Source organism: Trachypithecus francoisi, unplaced genomic scaffold (assembly GCF_009764315.1).
Source record: "Trachypithecus francoisi isolate TF-2019V2 unplaced genomic scaffold, Tfra_2.0 Lachesis_group16, whole genome shotgun sequence".
Lineage (NCBI taxonomy): Eukaryota > Metazoa > Chordata > Mammalia > Primates > Cercopithecidae > Trachypithecus > Trachypithecus francoisi.
Genome location: NW_022681461.1, coordinates 72095992 through 72112319, shown reverse-complemented (window position 1 = coordinate 72112319; position 16328 = coordinate 72095992). Strand labels below are relative to the sequence as shown.

At 37.5% G+C, this 16328-nt stretch overlaps 1 pseudogene; it reads right to left on the bottom strand.

The window, feature by feature from the left end:
- Positions 1-12300: 12300 nt before the first annotated feature.
- Positions 12301-15195, bottom strand: LOC117099258 (annotated as a pseudogene).
- Positions 15196-16328: the final 1133 nt, after the last annotated feature.

Sequence of the window (16328 nt, the reverse complement as noted above, 5' to 3'; positions counted from 1 at the left end):
AAAGTTTGTGTGGAAATATTTCTTATTGAAACCGTTTTTCTCATGTGTCAACAATAAATTTTCATGAATTATTTCAGATGTTGTTTTTTTCCTGCTTCATGAGATCAACAAAAACCATTAAATTATCTTCAAAGTCTTCAATTTCACATTTTAAGTAAATTATTAAAACTATTTTAAATGAAACAATTGAAGCTTCCTCAATAATTGAAATTTTACTTCCTTGATTTATACATTTTCCAAAAACTTATTTTCTCATATCAGCAGATAAATATTTTTGCAACAAGCAAGTTCATAATTTAGATTGCCATGATAAGCCCATATTGATATTGTTCTTTTTTTGAAGTTCTATTAAATATTTTATGTCTGAGAATGCTCACTTATTTTTAAACATACAGATCATATTTCCTAGATGTTTTTCATTTGCTTTATTGATATTCTCATAAGTTATTTTAGAAGTTTTTGTCTTTATATGAAACTGATTTATAATGTTTTTATAAGTTTATCATTGATGAGATAAATTTTTCTTTATTTAAGCCATGAGTTTTAACAGAACATAATTGCCATTCCAGTCAAATGTGGAAGTATAACACTTTTTAATTATAAAAGTTTTGAGCAGTCTTTGATCATCTGAATAACATTTACACACTAGTGATACAAAGCCACTTGTATTATTTTTACTAAAATAACCCAGTTGTTTTTCATTCCACTTATATACATTATTTGTTTTATTTTGCACCATCTCTTACCCGGTATCAAAAGATGTGCCAGGTCCTGGTTTCTGCACAGTATCAGAAGCTATTCCCAGCATGGTTCATTATTAATAGCATTTTTTCTTTGTTCTTCCACAGTCAGAAGATTCATGTTTATAATATTTAAAAAGAACATTAAGAAACTTATCCAAACTGCTATATCTTCAATCTGGGTTTCATTTTTAATAGTTTATTATAAAGTCTTGAATTTATAAACACCAAAACACTGCACAATTATTATTTAAACAAAGAATTATAGCACACTAACAATAAAACCAAAGTAAAAACTAAACTATTAAGAAACAGGAGCAATTACCTGATTTGGGCATAATAACAAATTGTGGATTCTCCTAAAGCAGTCTTTCTTGAACTTTTTGGTTTCAGAATACTTTTACAGTGTTAAAAATTACTTAGGACACCCACAGAGCTTTTGTTTATGTGGGTTGTATCAATACTTACCATATTAGAAATAAAGACAGAACTTTAATTTTTTTGTATTTATTCAGTTAAAAATAACAATAATAAACTTATTGGATGTCAACATAAATAACATTTTAATGAAAATAATTATATCTGCCAAATCAAAAAGACAGTGAGAAAAGTTTTGTAGTTTTGCAAATCTCTTTAATGTGTGGCTTAATAGAAGTCAGCTGGATTCTCAGTTCTGGTTTAAATCCGTTGTGATATCACACATCTCTGCAGCCTCTGGAAAACTCCACTTACACTCATGAAAGAATGAGAGTGAAAAAGACAAATGAGTCTTAATATTATCGTAAAAAGAGTTTTGTCCTCACAGACCCCTGGAAGGGTCTAAGATATCCCCAGAGGTCATCAACCTACATGTTGAGAACCATTTCCGTAAATATCTTGTACTTCCTAAAGCATATCCTGTGAAGCCACACTGCCTTCTATGAAACGGACCAAACTGGTGAGGAATGCTGTAGAAAATTGTGCCGACGTCAATACGATGGAAGGCCCATTTATAAAAGTGTTATACTTCCACAGAAAACTGATATCTTGCTTTTATGTTCATTCTCTAATTACAGCTGAGTTAAGCATCTTTTCTTATGCTTACTGGCTGCCTGTGTTTATTCATAAGTATGCTCCTGTCCACTTTTCTATTGGAATATTCAAATTTTTCTCATTGATTAGTTTATTTTTTAGTGTATTCATTATTTGTATACAACTATTTTATAATGGTTAAATGAGCCCTATTTTGAGATTATGTAAATATTCCTCTATATTTTTGTCTAATTGCTCCAAATGTCTCACTGATGTTTAAATCTTTCCTGTTACTGGGATTTACTTTGGTGTATGATGTGAGTTAGGCATCCAACTTTCTTTTTTTTTTTTCAAGATGGCTAGCCAGTTGTACCATCATTTATTGAATAGTTGTTCTTTTTCCTTTGATTTTGAGATGCTGCCCTTATAATATACTGAATTGCTGTATGCTTTGGGTCTTTGGGGGACTTTCTATTCTGTTTTGTTAGTGTCTTCATTTATTCTCATCTTAGAACTGTATTATTTTCATATTGCAAACTTTTAGCACATATTAACATTTAATAAAGCAGATCCAATACAACCCACCTTATTTTTTTCAGCTATTTTCTATTCTTGCATTTTTAAAATAAAATTTAATACCTATATAAATACCTTTAAAATAATTTTATTAAGTATAAAAATAGCAAGATTTTGATAGAGATAGTGTTAACATACAGATTAATTTGGGGAGAGTTCCAATATTGAATCCTTCCACTTAGGATAATAATGTGTCTTCTTTTATGTCCCCCAGTTAAGTTCTGTTCTTCACAATGTTATGCATATTTTTATTAAGTTGAAATTATCCTTGCTATATAGAAAAGCTAGTTATAGAAGTAGATGTACGTATAGATGTTCATATACACATACACTGTTGATATTTTTGCAGTACAAATTCTTACTAAATGCTTTGAATATTTTTTCCTTTGATCTTGGCTTTCATAGGTCAATACATCAGCTGCGAAGAATGACAATTGTAACTCTCCCTTTCAAATATATACCTCTCACCAGGGCTGGCATTCTGGACTATTTACCAGTATGCCTTACCAGTCTTTAAATTTTAAAATACTTTAGTATTAGTTGATGGTATACCAGTAACAGCTAGGTACAGCAAAATCTGTTAATAATATGATAGGGTTTGGATTTGTGTCCCTACCCAAATCTCATGTTGAATTGTAATCCTCAGTGTTGGAGGAGGGACGTGGCTGGAGGTGATTTGATCATGGGGGCAGATTTCCACTCTTGCTTTTCTTGTGATAGAGAGTGAGTTCTCACGAGATCTGGTTGTTTAAAAGTGTGTAGCACCACCTCCTTCACTCTCTCTTCTTCCCGCTCTGGCTGTGTAAGACCTGCCTCCTTCTTCCTTGGCCTTCTGCCATGATTGTAAGTTTCCTGAGACCTCCCCCAGCCATGCTTCCTGTACAGCCTGTGGAACTGTGAGCCAATTAAACCTCTTTTCTTTATAAACTACCTAGTCTCAGGTAGTTCTTTATTGTAATATGAGAATGAACTAATACTTAATACATATTCTAATATAAATTTGCCATTCAAGCTAATGGCTATAGCACATAACAATAATTAGAGAATGAACATAAAAGCAAGATACCAGTTTTCACCAATCATGTTGGTCAAAAGTGGAAAAAACATGCCTTCTATTGGCTATAGTATGGAGAAAAAAAGGTTTCGATTAGAGCAGTGGCTTGAGGTGGGGGTGGAGTAATAACTTGGAAGTACTTAGTCAAGGATACTCTTTACAATATTACCTATCAATAAAAAAATCAAAAATGACATAAATGGTCAAAATATGGGCTTGGTATATTCATATAAGAAGAGATATAGTATGTTCTTATATATAATATAACATAATATAGCATATATACTATATAATAAGGTTATGGTATAATCATGTGAAATATACTGTCACAAAATGTTATATATATTTTACTTGGAAAAGAGTTCGTGATACAATTTGATTTATAAAAGCATCATTTCAGGCAGCACATAAACTTTGATTTCATTGTTTTTAAAAGCTTATTATTCATACATCTGTATTATACATAAGCATAGAAGTATTTGTCAAGGTTTATACTAAAATACTAACACTCATCAGCTTTAATGGTTAGCTTAAAGATGATTTTACTTTTTGCTCTTTTTGCTGATCTGTATTTTTTCAACACTTAGACATGAATGACTTCTACAATAATATATATATTTAAAATATTGCTTAGGTTGCCACCAATTAAGTTTGGTCCTTAATATTTCAAAGGGGTGTGCTCTCTTGGCTTCATACAGAGGGGAAGAGGATAATTGGGCTCAGAAGGACTAGCTCAGGTTCCTGGAGACTGATGTTGTTGGCTCATATAAATGGTAAAAATGTACAGTGAGAGAAGACTGCCAACCCGCCTGGGTGTCTGGAGAGGTGGAGCCCACGAGCATCCACCTTGGGCTGGAAGGAAAGCTATCTCAGGTGCCCCAGACTCCCAGACAGTCAGAGAGTGTTCTGTGTGTTGAGTTGCCCCATCTCATGGGCCTGTGGCTCTGGTCCTCTCTGCCAGGGGATCAGACACCGGTCCCTGCCGAGTGTGGGCTCCACATGTCCCAGTCACCTTTCTAATTCTAGTTTTATTGATTTCTTGGATGAGCAACCACCTTTCTCCTTTATGTTCAGTGGTGTTACCAAGAAGGGTAAATATGACCATGCTCAGCTCACGGCTCCCATCTTCTGCCTCACCAAGCCCCTTGTTCAGCCAAGTGACATGGCACCCCACATTATTATCTATTGATAGGCCTGTGTCTGTCATCAGACTTTGCTTCCACTAGCTCAAGAACCCACCTAGTTTGTATCTGAGGCTCTAGCATTTGGCCAGATGCAGTAAACCTGTTACTAATCCCGGAAATTTGAGATGAAATTTCATTTTTCCTGCTGTTCCCCAATACCATTCACACATTCAAACAAGTGCTTATTGAGGAACATCTGTATCTAATACATACCTGCTTTTCTGCCTAAATAGCACCCACTAGCAACTGACAAACACCTGTCAGTGACTAGTGAGAAGTCCAGAGAGACAGGGTTTTGGCCTAAGCTGAGAAAACTGGATTCCTTCCTCCCTCTCCTTCCTCAAGGTCCCCTCACAAGGAGGGACAAGCCCAGGATTTGGACAGAGTATTCCAAGAGCACAGAATTTGGGGAGCAAATGACAGCTCAGTCACTTAGAAGCTGTGTCACCTTCAGCAACTGACTTCACCTCTCTGATCCTGTTTCTTTGCCTGTAAACTTGAGACTAATAAGTGTACACATTATGAAACAATTTTGATTATTATATGAAACAATGTATGTAAAGCACATAGCCTCAGGCTCAATAAGTGGAGCTTTAGTCATTGCTGTTATTATTCTTGTGATGATGATATTTATTAGATGAGTTAACTCTGGTGAGGCTGAAGGACCTTGCCTTGTGTGTTAGGCTGTTCTTGTGTTGCCATAAAGAAACATCTGAGGCTGGGTAATTTACAAAGAAAGGAGGTTTAGTTAACTTACGGTTCTGCAAGCTTCAAGGAAGCATGGTGGGGGCATCTGCTTGGCTTCTAGTGAGGCCCCAAGAAGCTTACAATCATGGTGAAAGGTGAAGGGGAGGAAGGGAGAGAGAGAGAGTGGGAGAGAGGTGCCACATACTTTTAAATAACCAAATCTCATAAGAACTCACTCACTATTGTAAGGACAGTACCAAGCTATGAGGGATCCACCTGCGTTACCCAAACACCTCCCACCAGGCCCCATCTCCAACACTGGGGATTACAATTCAACAAGAGATTTAGAGGGGATATCCAAACTACATCACCTGGACCTCACCACTGTTTGCCATGTCCTTAGACTTGGGTCATGGTGAGACTGGAGAACTCCCATATGACAGATGAGGCTACTCAGGCCCAGAGGAGATGTGACTTGCTCAAGGTCACCGAGTAAGCCTGTCATCATGACCATCAAGACCCAAGTCATCTTCTTTCCAGGCAAACGACTTCCATCAAGGCACATGTTCCCTCTGAGGAAGAGTTGGGCCTTTTAAAAAGAAATTTAACCTCCAGGAAGAAAGAGATTTCCCCATTTTCTTGCCTTGACATGAGTTTCCCTGGCACGATTGTCTGCATCGTCGGTGGGCGGTGAAGGTGGTGAAGGTGGGCTGGTGTGTTCTGACGCATGTTTTGCATTTGCTAATTCCATCTCAGCCACCACACACTGATCTACCCTGAAGAGGCTTACTAAGAAGAGCTGGCAGAGCCAAGCTTCCCTTCTCTTCAGGGAAAAGATGCCTCTTGTTGAAGTGTGCCATCACCCTTGTATGGCTTATGGATCCATAGCACAGCACACCGGGGTATTAAAATGCCAGTGCCTGCTCCTAACAAAACTGCCTCACCAGCTGGCCAGGATCAGCATGTTTCTCATTCTCTGACGTTGCCAGCTCAGTGTTTTCCTGCTCTGTGGAATGGTGTTTCTGCAAAACACTCTGGGATAGAGGGTGCCATGGTCAGAAAAGTTTGGAAGTGGTGTGAATCACATTTCCCTCCTGGAAATGCTCCTTGCAAATTAGCATAATATAACCCCTGAAAAGTAGTCAGAAAGGGATTTGTCATCTCACATCTTCCAAATTTATGTAATCACAGAATATAACTTTTTAAAAAGGCAAAATAGTTATTATCACATGGTTGGTTCCCTCACTTCTCTCTGGTCTTTAATGAAGTGTCATCCCTTCAGAGAGGATCTACCTGGTCCCCTTGGCCAAAACAGGACCTCATGTCTCTTTGGGTCTTCACCCTGCTTTCTGTTTCTATATAGCACTTGACATGTGGCACAATGTTTGTTTTTATACTTATTTATCTGTTTATCATCTATCTCCCTCTCCGAATGTAAGCTCCATGATGGAAAATTTTCTTTTTCACTGCTATGCTTCCAGTTTCTGATACACAGTAAGTGCTAAATAGATGCTGTTGAACAAATGAATATTCCTGGAAAAGAATTCAGCATCATGGAACTCAAGTTTTCATGTATGTCACAAAAATGGTGGCCTTGAAAATTCCTTTATCTCAGACACAAATTTCCAAGCCAGTTGGTGTAACTTTAACTTGGTTGCACAAATTAACATCAGCTCTGTGAAATTAGATTTTAACACAGAAGTGCAGACAACTCTCTAAAATAGCTCATGTTTCCATTGGAAGTAACATCTAGATATCCCTTTCTTTCTCCTCTCGTTTAGCCAGCCCTTACTCTGTGCCAGATATCATGCTAATCATTGGACATATATTTTTCTCAATGAATCCTCACAATGACCACGTGAGAAAGAGATTATTGTGTTCATTTTGTAGATAAGGAAGAAGATTCAAAGGTTTTAAGCAAATTCCTCAGAAAAAGAATGGGTTTATGGATCCATTTTGGGAGAATTGCCATGATGACAATACTGAGTTTTCCAATCCATGAACATAGGATGTCTTTTAGTTTGTTTAGATCTTCTTTAATTTCTACCAGCAATGTTCTGTAGTTGTTAGTATACATGTCTAACACTTCATTTGTTAAATGTAATATAGTTTATTCTTTATTTTATTTTATTATGAATGAAATGTTTGTTTGTTTTAAATAGAGACAGGGGCTCCCTATGCTGTGCAGGCTGGTCTCAAGCTCCTGGGCTCAAATCATCCCACCACCTCAGGCTTTCAGGTAGCTGATACTATAGGTGCATACCACTGCACCAGGCTGGAATGTTTTTTATTCTTTTGTTGTTTTATTGTGAATGGAATAATTTAATTGAGTTGCGTGTTGTTAACATATGGAAATACAATTCATTTTTATACGTTCTTCTTGTATTTTCACTGCTGGTAGTTTTTCTGTGGATTCTTTGAGGCATTTTATACATAAAGGTTCATGTCATCTCTGAATAAAGGCAATTTTACTTTTTCTTTTCCAATTTGCGTGACTTTGTTTGTTTACCTTATTGCATTGGTGAAAACTTCCTGTACAATGGTAAATAGAAATGATGAAAGCAGATATCCTTCCCTTGTTCTTGATCTTAACAGTAAAGCATTCATTCTTTCACCATTAAGTATGATGGTAGCTGTGGCTATTTTATAGATGCCTCCCTCTTCCTAATTTCTTGGGATTTTATCAATAATGCTAGTTGTTGGATTTTGTCCAGTGTTTTTTTCTGAGTCTATTGAGATGATTGTGTGGTATTTTTCTTTTCATTTTATTAATATGGTGTATTACATTAACTGATTTTCATATGCTGAACCAATCTTGTGTTCTTGTGACAAAGCTGATACGGTCATGATGTATGATCCTTTGAATATGCTGCTGAATTCACTTTGCTAGTATTTTGTTGAGGAGTTTTGCATCTACATTCATAAGAGATAGTAGTCTGTAGTTTTCTTGTGATATCTCTGTCTGGTTTTGGTTTCAGGATAATATTATTATTATAGAATGGGCTAAGAAGTGTTTTTTTCTATATTTTTTAAGAGTTTGTGAAAAATTGATATTATTTCTTCTTTAATATGTGATCAAATTCACCAGTGAAGTCATCCGGGTCTGACCTTTCCTTTTGGGAAAAATTTTCATTTAATTACATTATGACTGACACCAAGTGTTCATAATATTCCTTTATAACCTTTTTTATTTATGTTAAGACACTAATAATGGCTCCCCCTTCATTCTTGATTTTAGTAATTTGTGCCTTCTCTCTTTTGTTCTTGGTCAATCTAGCTAAAGGTTGTCAATTTTGTTAATCTTTTCAAAGAACCAAATTTTGGTTTCATTTTCTCTATTTTTAATATTTTTAAATTTTATTAATATTTTATCTGATCTTTGTTATGTTGTTTTTTCTGGCTTGTTTGGTGTTTATTTACTCTTCTTGGTTTTTTAGGGTCAAAGTTTAGGTTATTTATATAATCACAATGTGAGGCCTTAGTAATGCACTCCTTATTCCCTTCAATTTCATACCTGTTATAGGCATTCAAAGCATTAAATTTCTCTCTAAGCACTTTTTTAGCTGCATCTGATAAATTTTGGTATATTATGCTTTCATTTTCAATAAGCTACAGATATTTTCTAACTGCCCTTGTGATTCCTTCTTTAACCAATTTGTTACTTAGAAATGTTTAATTTCCTAAATTTTCCTCTATTGTTCATTTCTAATTTAATTCTATTATGATAGAAAACATATTTTGTATGATTTCAATCTTCTTAACCTTATTGAGACTTGTTCTATGGTCTGTTTTGAAAAATGTTTCATGTGTGTTCAAAAAGAATGTGAATTCTGCTGTTCTTGGGCAGAGTGTTCTATAGATATTAATTGCTTCAAGTTGGTTGATAGTGCTGTGTAATTCCTATTGTTGTGAACACCCTCAAACCCAGGGCCACTCTAAGGATATCCCTAATCCCATATTTCTGTCTCTAGACACAAATTATTGGAACTTCTGATTTCAGTCCATTAAATCCATAACAGAGGCTCAGTAGAACTCAGCAAAGCAACACGACAAAGCACAGCTCAAAGTGCAAGCTTGCCAGGAGACAACAACATAACTCAAAGAGTACCAGCCAGCAAGCAGCAGCTTAACATGGCAGACAGCTGAGTCGGTGGTAAGCCAAAGCAAGAGAAGAAAAAACCCTAGTGATGGTGGTCATTATCTAGACATTGTACTCACAGCTCCAACTGTAGTCACCTCACAGATGTGGCATGGGCCTGCCACCCAAACTTTGGTTTGGGGATTGAGTCTGATGATGCCATAATACACCAAGAGATACACCAAGAGAGTAGGAAAAGGTTTATTACTCAGAAAATGAAGTTTTCTGGAGAGATGAGGAAAGGTTCTCACAGTGGTCCCACCCCCCCCCAACCCCCTCACCAAAAAATCTGCTTAAGAGAGCAAGCAAAGAAGACTGAGTTGGGGTTTTAAGGTGTGATTAAAAGATGGGGATGCAGTGAGGGTTCCCAAGTGTGTAGGCTGGAGCTTGCACAGTATGTATTCTCCAGTTATTGTTATTGAATTGTGTTTTTCTTTTCAATTCTTCAGTTTTTATTTCATGCATTTTTGAGCCCGTGTTATAAGGTACACATATAAGTGCTATATTTCCCTTGTGTATTTACTCTTATATTATTATGAAATATCCCTCTTTGTCTGTAGTACTATTTCTTGTTGTTGTTGTTGTTGTTGTTGTTGTTAGACACAAGGTCTCGCTGTTGCCCAGGCTGGAGTGCAGTGGCATGGTCATAGCTTACTGTAACCTCAAACTCCTGGGCCCGAGTGATTCTTCTGCCTCAGCCTCATGAATAGCTAGGACTATGGGTGCATGCCACAATGCTCAGCTTATTTCTTGTCTCAAAGTCTATTTTTGTGATGTTATTATGGCCACTCTAGCTCTCTTTTGGTCACTGCTTGCAGGGCATATCTTTTTTCTTTTCCTTTTTTCTTAGATGAAGTCTCACTCTGTTGCCCAGGCTGGAGTGCAGTGGCGTGATCTTGGCTCACTACAACCTCCGCCTCCTGGGTTCAAGCAATTTTCCTGCCTCCGTCTCCCAAGTAGATGGGATTACAGGCATGCACCACCATGCCTGGCTAATTTTTATATTTTTATAGAGACGGAGTTTCTCCATGTTGGTCATGCTGGTCTCAAACTCCTGAACTCAGGTGATCCGCCCACCTCAGCCTCCCAAAGTGCTGGGATTACAGGCGTGAGCCACTGCGCCCTGCCAGCATATCTGTTTTCTACCCTCTATATTTTAAATTATCTGTGTCTTTGAATCTAAGGTGTGTCTTTTATACACAGCATGTAGTTGAATTGTACTTTTTTAAAGATAGAATCTGACCATCTGTTCCTTTTGATTGGGATAATTAGACCATTCACTTTTAATGTAATTGTTGATAGGTTGGATTTATATTTGCCATTTCATATTTTTTTCTATATATCTTCTATCTTTTTATCCTGTTTCTTCTTTACTTCATCATTTTGTATTAAATATTTTTGTATACCATTTAACACCTACATATTCCTTAGTTATTTTCTTGTTGGTGGCTCTAGGATTATAATATGCATGTTAACTCACCACTATGTACTTCATAATACTAACTTCATTCTAGTAAAATATAGAAACTTTGCTTCTGTATAGCCCCATTCCTTCTTTTCCTCCTTTGTGCTGATATGTATGTGTATGTGTGTGTATATACATACACACACACACAGACATTCACATACACACATACTTATATATACACATATATACATTTTATATATACATGTATATACATTGTATATACACACATCTATATTATCAGGTTATAAACCTAATAATACAATGCTAATATTATTGTTTTGTGAAATCTTTTATCTTTTTAAGAAGGTAAGAGAATGAAACAAAAATATATAGTGTGAGTGCCATATGGTGCTATATTTTCTTATAGCATTTACGGGTTAATATAAGACTCTCTTAAATTAACTTATGTATTTACTATTTCTGGTGGTTTTCATTTTTTCCTGTGGATTAAAATTACAACCTGGTGTCAATTCCTTTTGGCCAAAAGGACTGTTTATAGTATCTTGTAAAGCAGATCTTCTAGCCACAAATTCGCTCTGCCTATTTATTATTTATCTGGGAATAGCTTTATTTAGCTTTCATTTATGAAGGACAGTTTTGCTTAATACAGAATACTTTAGTGGTTTTTTTTTCTCAGTTTTTTTTTTTGTTTTTTTGTTTTGTTTTGTTTTGTTTAGACAGAGCCTCACTCTGTTGCCCAGGCTGGAGTGCAGTGGCATGATCTCAGCTCACTGCAACCTCTGCCTCCCAGGTTCAAGTCATTCTCCTGCCTCAGCCTTCTGAGTAGCTGGGATTACAGGTGTGCACCACCATGCCCAGCTACTTTTTGTAGTTTTAGTGGAGACAGGGTTTCCCCATGTTGGTCAGGCTGGTGTTAAACTCCTGACCTTGTGATCTGCTGGCCTTGGCCTCCCATAGTGCTGGAATTGTAGGTGTTAGCCACTGTGCCCGGCCTTTTTTCCTAGTGTTTTTAATATGTCCTGTTGGTCTTCATTATTTTAGATGAAAAATCAGGAATTAAAAGTGTTGTACTTTCCTGTACATAGTGAATCATTTTTCTCTTTCTGCTTTTAAGATTTTCTTTGTCTTTGAACACTTTGACTATGATATGTTTAGGTGTGGATCTTTTTGTATTTATCCTACTTGAAGTTTGTTGTGCCTCTGTGCTAGCTTAATTTTTTTTTCTCGAAGTTGCAGTTTTCTATCATTATTTCTTTTTTCTCATCTTTGCAGATTTATTTCTGTGCACATACACATATACAAATATTTTTACAAGAATAGGGTCATACCGTGAATACCACCTATAATAGTATCTCGGCTGTCAATATAGGTGTGTATAATTAAGACCGTGTAGACTTCCACTGCGGATGTACCAAAATTTATTTAATTCCTTGTAACTGGATACTTTTGCTTCACTAATATGTAGACACTGTAAGCAATGCTTCAACATCTCTGCACCTCTATTTTTGGCATAAGTATTTCCTTAGGATGAAGTCCCGGAAATTGAATTGCAAGGTATAAAAGATTATTAACGTTTTTTAAGGCTTTAAGATGCCTTTACAGTGTATCTGTTACATCCTGCTTCCACATAAATTATTCTACAGAGCCAGTACCCAAGCTGCAGCTCTCAGCCCAGGTGAAGACATCCAGGATGCCCCAGTCAATGCTCTTGCCCAGTCTGCCAGCCTTCAGGTAGTTTAGCAGCTGAGGCATAACCTAGAATTCAAACATTCTCTTGGCATCACAAAGGATATTCTCTGCAATATCCTTTTCTTGAGGAATATTTTCACCTGAAATCCAGATGGGGGCAATACCTCTGCCATATCTGAGAATCTGTTCCGGTTCAAAGGCTATCTGAGTTTTGAACTTCTGAAAAATGTTATCTTCCCTGGATTCATGTTTTGCCATGGAATCCAGTTCTTCCTCAAGTGCATCACCCATGCTCCCTATAATCTCTAAGTAATCTTCCTTTTCCACAACCTCAGGTGTAATCTCATCTTTTGCTTCTATTACAATTGCAAATTCTGGAAAAAGGAAGTCGTGGTCTGGAATTATATGGTCCAAATGATCTGATTGTGTACAAGCCTGCTTATATCTCAATTTCTGGTCTAGGGTCTGATGCTCCTTGCTGCAGTAATACTCTTTGTGGCATCTGGAACATGTTTTGGGGCCTAAACAGCCACAAACCCTGCAGAGATCAGCACTAGACTTAAGTTGGAGACACACTGATTGTCCTGTTTCTGGGGGAGGATTCTCAGAAGGTGGCTCATATGAGTAAAAATCATTTTTCTTGGGTAGCTGATTCCTAAAAACTCGCATGCCGGCACAGCATGGCGGCTCACGGCAGTACAAGAGGAAGATGCCACGGTGGAAGGCGTCGGCGCGGCAGGCAGCAGCGTGTACATCTATCTGCAGCAGGAAGGAGAGCGGGTGACTGCACAGCGCGCAGGCCAGGGCTCCGTCCGGCAGCCCGACCGCGCCCAGCCACGCCGGCCACCCGCCCCTCTACCATTATTTCTTCAAATTTTTTCCTCCTTTTTCTTCTCTCCTCTCATTCTGGGACTCCCACTGTATGTGTGCTTATATACTTGATGTCCCAAAAGTCTTTAAGGCTCTATTCATTTTTCTTCAATTTTTATCTTCAAGTTCACTGATGGATTCTTTTGCCATCTTGAATCCTCTGTTATAGTCCTCTGGGTGAATTTCTCATTTCAGTTATTATACCTTCAACTCTAGAATTTCTTTTTGGTTCTTTTCAATAATTCCTATCTGTTTATTGAGATTCTCTATTTGTTGATTCAATGTTTCCATACTTTCCTTTAATTTTTTAAATGTGATTTTTTTTTTAGCCCTTTGAACATATTGAAATAGCTGCTTTGATGTCTGTCTGATAAATCAAATACCTAGAATCACTCATAGGGAGTTTCTGTCATTTCCCCTTTTTCTTTACCCTGAGTCATATTTTCTTTCTTTGCATGTCTCATTTTTGTTGGTGGTGTTTTTGAAAACTGAAGATTCTAGTTTTATATTGTAGCAACTCTGGATTCTATATTTCCACCCTGAAGGTTTGTTCTTTTTAAAATTTGTTCATTGTTTAGTAAACTACCTGAGTTAAATCTATCTCCCTAGTGATATGGAGCTGCTGATAGCTCTGCCCAGATTTTTTTTTTTTAATTCTTGTTTATGTCTTTAAGACTGACTTCTTAAGTCTCATCCCTGTGTCTGTGTAGCCCACTAGTCAGCCAATGATTGGACATAGGTTGTGCTGAAGTGCCTCAAGCAAGTAAGGATTTTGTCTTGTGCTGAAATCTGTGTGTAGGTAAGGGAATAGATTCAAAGTTTAGGCCATTGTTAAGTCTACTCCAGCATTTTAATTCCAGCTAGGCCCTTCTGGGTCTCCTATGCACATGTGTCCAGCCTCAGGGTCAGCCAGAATTGTGTATATTGTTTGTACTGTCTTTGGTCTCTGCTGCTCATATGTGTACCCTCAGCCAGAAATATGCTTGCCTTAACCATGACTGTAATATCAGACAAGTAGAGCCATTGGCCCTCCCTCCTCACTTGATGCCAGGATAATCACTTTCACCAGTGCTGCTGGATATGGGTATCTATCGCTCCAAATTGAATAAGTGTAGCTGTCTGTCCTCACGGGCCTGCCATATCCTGGCAGAATCTCACCACCAACTAAACTGGGAAGAAGGTAGAAGTTAGGATCAGCCCCAGGTAAAGACACCACACTTCCACTGTTCTTACCCAAAGTTCAATAGTTTTTCAAACATAAATGCTTCTGGAATTATTTTGTGCCTTTAGTTGATTTCAAGAGGAGTAAAAGGGTTGTTTTATCAATTTTGTCCAGCTTTATGGGTATTTTTTCGGGAAAATATTGCTGGACTCCTTACTAGACCATAGCCAGAAGTCTGAAATTTCAAGCTATAATTTTATATGCAAGTTAACTATCCCTGGTCATGTGTTCTTACTGTGCCATGTGGCCTCCCTTATGTTGCTTTAGCATCTGACAATTTACAAAGTGTTTTTCACAAGTATTACCTAGTACCCAAGACAACTCCATAACATTTTGGTTCTTGTTTTTTCTAGTTTTAGAGCTGAAGCAATTGAAGTATAAGAGATACTGGAGATAAATATTTACAAAGAGAAAACTTGAGTTTGGAGAAAAGAACATTAACCAAGAATGTAAAATGAATCAATAACCGTGTCAGAATAGGAACCTGGCTCTTCCATTTCCCAGCTGAGGGTCTTTGTGCATCACCCACTTGCCTTCTTTTGGAAGAGCACTGGGGATAAAAATACTCCTCCTCCCTCCTCCACCCCACCTCCATCATGCACTTACTGGTATGAGGAAAAAGCACAAGTCAAAGGGCCATAGACCATTGGCACTCCCTGCCCCTAGAGGGTGCTGCTCTTTCTATAACATGAACACAGGTTGTCTAGAAAGGTGATTTAAGTATGAAAGCATTTTTGATTATGGCAGTTGCATACATTCTTTCAATCTAATTCTAGCTGGATTAACCTGTCTTTAGTATATGGCTATTAATAATTTACATTATTCTCTTTGATCATATATTTCTATTCAAAGTGTCCATTAACATTGCTTTTTCTCAGGGACTTTCCCTCAACTCCTGGGTTTTAGTTGTAGTTTGTAGCAGCCTATTGAAGCATTCATGAGTGAGGATTTAATCAGGCAATTTTTGCAAAATTGAAGATCAGTTTTCAATGAAAGGAGATGACAAAATATTATAGTATTAAAATAAGTAGATATCTGTATATCATAGTTACAAAATGAAAAATAAAAATCCTTCCAAACTGCTCTGAAATTCCTCCTGCTTCACAAATATGGGCTTTCTGATTCTTCTGAGGGCAGATTTCTTTGTTTTGCTGCGATTTTTTTTTTTTTTTTGACTGGGAAACTTATTCTTTTTGTTTAAGTACAAATGGCAAGTTCAAAATGGAATGTGTGGTGGACATTCTCTGGTTGCCCCTCTAGACTCTCTGCCCTTCTCTGCCTTACTCTGTGCCCAAAGAGGTGACCTCTAAGGACTGTAACAATTAGCTCCCCTGCCCTTTGGCTTCTGATTGATTTGACCAATGGAGGTACCAGCAGGAAAAGAGCATAGGAGGAGAGAGAGGTTGGTGGATTTGCTCCCCTAGCTCTCTTGCAGCTACCTGTGGTTTGGCAGTGCCCTGGTGCCTCCCTTAAAGACACAGGTCCTGTTGGGGGCCTTCTCCTATAGCTACAGGTCTCATCAGGTCCAGGTAAGGGCTCTTTCCCTCTACCTGTTCTGGCCCAGGGGTGGAGATGGCTTTACATTGTTGCTAGTCCCTGGTGCTTGATCCACCTCTGTTGCTTTGCCCTAGTCCTGCTTTCAGGTCTGTAAATAAACACTTGATGAACTTGCATGCCTTTCATCCCATTTGAGTGCTGGGACCTGCTAGACTCAGCCTGACACAGCAA